This window comes from Solea senegalensis, linkage group LG14, assembly GCF_019176455.1.
Source record: "Solea senegalensis isolate Sse05_10M linkage group LG14, IFAPA_SoseM_1, whole genome shotgun sequence".
Lineage (NCBI taxonomy): Eukaryota > Metazoa > Chordata > Actinopteri > Pleuronectiformes > Soleidae > Solea > Solea senegalensis.
Window position 1 is genome coordinate 15,382,220 of NC_058034.1, and position 6,276 is coordinate 15,388,495.

Below are 6,276 nucleotides of genomic sequence, written 5' to 3' on the forward strand. Positions count from 1 at the left end.
ATATTTCACAGTGAAAGGGAATTTTTAAGTAGAATGTATACTAAGCATTTTGTAAAAGACTCAAAAAAAAAAAAAATTTCATCATCTCATGGGGCATCTGGTGAGTATGCCTTCACTGTCTGTCTGTGTGTGTGTGTGTGTTTTCCCGAAGTCTCAGAAATGGTAATGCCCTTAACCCCAACGCAGGGGAGCCTTAACAGTTGGTATTGACTTTGTGAACATTTACCACTGAGGATTCAGACTATTCAATTCTATTTCAACTGAGGGCTGCAAACGGAGAGGGAGGAAGTCCCCAGGCTCCGTGTTGCACTCATACAAACACACGCACACAAGCATCAAGCCACACACACACACACACACACACACTGTGTTGAATGTATTATTCTCCAGTGATATTGACTCAATCGGATTTTAACCCATCTCTGCTGGAGCCATACAGAGACAAACGCTCTCAACATAACAAAGGCTGTGTGTGTGCGTGTTTGTGTGTGTGTGTGTGTGTGTGTGTGTGCGCACGCACGTGCTTTTGGATAATTGTTTCAGATATGTAGCTCTTTGAACAAGTACTGGTGCTCCTTCAGACAACAATAATCAAAATGAAATGAATTTACATATTTGTATGCACTTCAATTTTACACACACACAAAAAAAAATATTTGTCCTTAGTTCAAAAAGTTTTGGGGAAAACATTTCGACTTCATTGCTAAGAGTTCATCGGAAACATAAAGTGTAAAAGTGTTATGTTGCTGTTGAGAAATGAAAGTCATTGCAGTAAGCATCAGTGTGGTTGATAATACTGTCACTGTTGGACTGACCAAGGCTAGCTGTTTCCACTCTGTGTGCTAAGCTAAGCTAAGCAGCTGTAGCCTTATATGACATGGAGATATACAGTAGAATCCCATCCTGGTAAACCTCTGCTGGACATGAAATTGACTAATTTGTTCTTTATTTATTTTTTATTCCTCTCATTTCTCTGTGTGGATTCTGTCTTTGTTTTTCGTTTTTTTTATATCGCTGGCCTGTTCTTAAACACCACCCATGCTCCCTGTGGATTGAGTCCACACAGCCTCGTCCTTCCAGGACCCCCACCTCCTATACCCACCCACATCATTTATACATGTGAGCTTTAGGAGTTGTCACAGTCTCTCAGTCAGGCCCTTCATCAGTCCAGGCCATAGATTCTCATTAAACGGGTGAATCTCCAGTTCCTGACACTTCGGCCATCACACGTCCGCTCTGCCACCTCTCCACCACTGACCATTTGTTCAATCTGACTGGACAGATAGTAGTGGAGCGACAGAGCCATCGCTCGCCTTTCAGAGTTGTAGTGTGGCATCTCTGCTATCACATCATACTGTCAGGCACACAGTATGCTGGTCATATACACAAAATATACCTCATATTCCACTCTTGTAGGCTGAAAATTAGTTGCATACATATTTTGTGTTAATCTGAAACTTAGACCTGACTGGACGATGAGCTAATCAGCTTAACCAGTGGTCAAACAAGGTCAGGAGATAGCCGGTGCTGTGTGGTCACTAGATAAGAGGCGCTGCTCCTCCAAGGCCGGGCTCGCTGTCTCGTTAGTGCTGGGTCAGTGAACTGCCGTCCAGATTTCTAAATGGCTACTCAAATCCCAGAACTGGATTTGTGTGTGTGTGTGGGCGTGAGACAGGGGTTAGTGGTGTTTATCTGGACTTTCTCAGTGAGGGATCGCTGTCTGCTGCAGTTACATCCCTTCAGCATTTCCTCACGAGGAGAGAAATGTTTAATCAGGATGTTTGTTGAATACCTGTGCTGCTGCTGAGAGAGCCTTACAGTATGCTGACAATGTACACACACACACACACACGCACACACGCACACACACACTCCCAAGGGCCTTTGCTTTAATATTGAGCAGGTAAATACAGTATCAGCTACATACAGTATTTAGTAGGTCTGAATAGAGGAGTCCTTACATTCTCCCAGCCCTTTGACCCTGTGTGTGTCTCTATCTACACACACACACACACACACACACACACGCACTTATCTCCTCCCTCTGACCCCCAACAGACAGTGAGGTCTGTACAGAGCTACTGTTGGACTGACTGGCAGTTCATGTGTCCACTGAGAGACACACGGTCTGTGCATGTGTACACTCATGCTTTTGTGTGTGTGTGTGTGTGTGTCTGTGTGCGCGCTTACTATGTGACAGCAGAAAGCAGGATCTCCTGGGAGGGCCGGATGCTGGGTCAGGAAGAGAGGAAAACAAGAGCGGAAGAAGAGAGGAGGGGTAGGAGAGAGATATACATGGAGTGTGTGTGTGTGTGTGCGTGTGTGTGTGAGAGAAAACATGTAAAAAATGGATGCATCCTGCTGGATCAGGTATTTGTTTGGCGTATGGGAATCTTGCTTTCTCTCTCTCACAACCACATACAAACATATAGCATATTAATGTATGTGGGGGTGAATCTGCAGTGGATTTTGATTTATATATTTATCTTCATGCAGAGTAAAAAAAAATATATATATTTTTGATATGATACATCAACATTTAATGGCAGCAGGAGGGCGGGAGCCAGCACATTTTTTCACCTCAGTTTGAATGCACCAGATCTGTCACTACACGGGGGGTAGAGAGAATGTCATGGAGGAGGTATGTCTTTCTTCATCGTATCCATCCACATAGTATTTTAATTGGGGTTTCACTCCTTCATAGGAAAAAAAAATGGAGAACAAAGGTGAAAGCAGGGATGAATCATGAACGGTTGAAGGGGTGGGGGGGGGGCAGCAGAAAATGTGCTGCTCTTGGTTTCCATCTTCACCTCCCCAGCTATGCCGTCTTATCATTGTGGTCTTCACAATAACCCCACACCAACACACGCCTGTGTCCATCCACACGCACTAACTGGCCCTCAGTAGCATTGTGTGCTGTTTTAATATGTTTGTGTTGAACCTCATTGAACAGCAGCGCAGATAACATTCCTCCTGTCTTGGATATGGGCGGCTTCATAGAAACATAATGATATTGCTAAATCTGAACCGTCTCCCAGTGACTGTCAAACACTCCCTCAGCAATGGACAAAGTGATTGAGCCAGGGAACGGGGCATAGAATGTCTGCAATGAGACGTGTGTGTGTGCGTGCGTGTGTGTGTCTGTGTGTGTGTGTGTGTGTTGTATGTTGATGGTTGATGTACAGGCCTGGAGGGCAAACGCTCCAGGCTGCTCTCGTTAAGAACCTGCCAGTCATCGGCAGAGAGGAACCAGAAGGAGTCCAAACAGCAACACCGTGAAGGTGTGTGTGTGTGTGTGTGTGTGTGTGTGTGTATACGCATGTTTACGTGTGAAGAAAAAAAAAATGCATTCAGCAAATTCAATATTCTCCAAAAACTACCAGGGAGAGAAATGTGTGGAAGGGGGTGAACAGTTGTGCTGCAACGTGAAACCACACTGCCCTCCAGTGGATTAAAGTTGCTTCACCACCACCTCCACCATCACAGATGACATGTTGTGAAACTCTGGAGGGCTAACCATGAAACACACAACATGAGGACATTTTACTGTAATATAACTGTAAAGTAAAATCTCATTTCTGTGGACAAAACAGTAAAATCAGTGGAGACGAAGTGTTACAGTGCACAGTGACACTGCACGCACTGAAGGGTGCACACATAGGAAGCAAAAAAGAGGAAGTGTAAAGAGGTTGTTCTGACACTCAACACTGCACTCTTCTCATAAACAGACGGTGTCCTGTCTCACTTAGTTTGACTCTTACCTAGTCCAAAAGAAGACACGTTTTTGACAGCGTTTGTTTGTTTGTTTGTTTGTGAGCAGCATCACTCAAAAAGATGAGGACAGTTTGGGATAAAGGTTTCTGAGGATGTAGAGTTGGGAAATGATCCAAATATGCAACGTTATGAGATAAGGGAGTGTGTCGACACTGTAGCAGCTTTGTCAGAGGTATGCACTGTCTGGTGCTTTCTCTAATTACATGTAGAGGATGATTCAGATATTGGGGATCACTGATATTTATTTTTTATCTGAAATACACTCTACTTCTTCTTTGGTTATTTTTTTTTTTATGATTTTCATGACATGTAATACCACAGTGGCTGTGTGTGCAGTGTGCCACAGTCACACTGCACTTTGAAACATTTAAATGACTTTCATCATCCCTGACTCAATTTTTTTTTGTCGTATACTTCCCCTGCAGTAACTTTTTCTAAAACAAGAGAATGATGGTGATTCAGTTCTGGTACAGAGTTAAAAAGGAGTTAAGGTGTTAAGGCTTCTCAAACACTAACCGGCTTTGAAGAAGTGTGAATTACTGGCTGACAGTGTGTGCAAAACCTTTAACCCACATATAACATGTAGGTGCACCTTTGCAAAGAGCAAAGGAAAAAAAAGATGTGCATCTGGGTGTAACAAACACACGCACGCACACACACACACACACACACACACACACACACACACACACACACACAGGTTTGTGCAGCTATCCTTTTAAGGACTCTTGAAGCACTTAACCTTAACCATAAGCAATTAATGACAAATCTGAACTTGACCACAATTCACATCTGAGCCCTTAACCAGTTAAAACAAACAAACAAAAAAGGTTCTACCTCATTAGGACCAGGTTTAAGTAGTAGTAGTAGACACACAGATACACACAGATACACACATCTGTTACCTAACTGTTCCCCTACACTGCCCTCACTGCCACTGTAAGGAGACATTTATTGTAATAGGGAAGCTATGACACATGGTTTCATCTACTGTAGACCACACCCCCTTTCCTCACCCTGTATATAAACCTCCACAGCTGAAAATAGAGTCCAGATGCACGTTTGCTGTCCTGTCATCACCAAATGTCACAGTACATGAATTATCATCACAGTGCAGCGTGAAATACATAATAATATTTAAAAAAACAACAACACACAAATCCACCTGTCATCATCTGGCTTTCCATATCTTTTTACTTTATTTGACTCATAGACATGTTTCACACACTGGCCATTGCTTTACATACATATATATATATATATATATATATATATATATATATATATATATATATATATATATATATATATATATATATATATATATATATATATATATATGTAATATCTATGTGAGAGCAGTACTTCCTCCTGAAAATTTACCAAATAAAGGAATTTCTAGACTTCCTTCATCACATTGTAGCTTCACAGGTTTCTCACTGACAGATGTTAAAAGGGATACTAAAAAAAGAGCATACACAAAACTACAAAACTGAAATGCCTTGATAATATAATGTGAATTTTGTTTGCAAAATGATAAGCTACGATTTAAGGCCACCTATAGGTTATTGTGCAATTAATCATCATCACATGGTGGAGAAACTATATCACAGGAAGAACTTTGATATTTAAATATACAAACTTACCATCTGTATTACACAGCTATAGTGAAGGAGATATTACATGTACACATTTTATTTTATTTCAAAGCTATAGTATATTTATGTCACACCCCCCCACTTCCACCTCCCTGTCTCCACCAGAGTCTTCGCCGGCTTTGTGTTGCACCTCTTCCTAACAATAGATGAACATATGGCGCGAGATTCGCCGCATGTTTAAAACAGCAGACTCATTCAATATGAGGTTCGTCTGTGGTTTTTCGCGGTGTGTATTTTCCTCCACTTTCCTGGTAAACATGACACAAAATCAGTGTGAATTATTACCACATAGAAGTTGCAACTGTCCTTCCCCACACACATACACACACAAACAAACACACACATGCTTTTTTTCTCACTCAATTTCTTTATTGTCTGGAATTTGGGCGTTATTTTTGAACAACACCAATGTGTGCATCTATATGTGGACCTCAGATATTAAATTCAGCCTGCAGGATATAATCCTTATGACAAACTGACAAATCTCTTATTTTGTAAGTGTAACCCATTTAGACTATTAGGTGTTTTGTTTTTTGTTTTTCTCTGCTTTAATTTTTAATGAGATTGGTCTAGAACTTGATTTTCAACCAACTTCCAGCAAAGTGACTTTGCACTAGAGGACACATACCTCATCGTGTTGTGACTACAGGTTTACTTCTCAGCGTCAGGGACAGGAAGACGGTCAGGACAGAGTATGTGATGAATGTTTCATTGTGTGAGCAAACCTTTAATTAAAGGAACAGTAGGCAGGATTTGTATGCGTTTATGTAGCACTCTTCTCGTCCATCGCTGTAAATCGGGTGACCTGAGAGAGAACAAACACTTGTGCACTTCCTCTGTACTC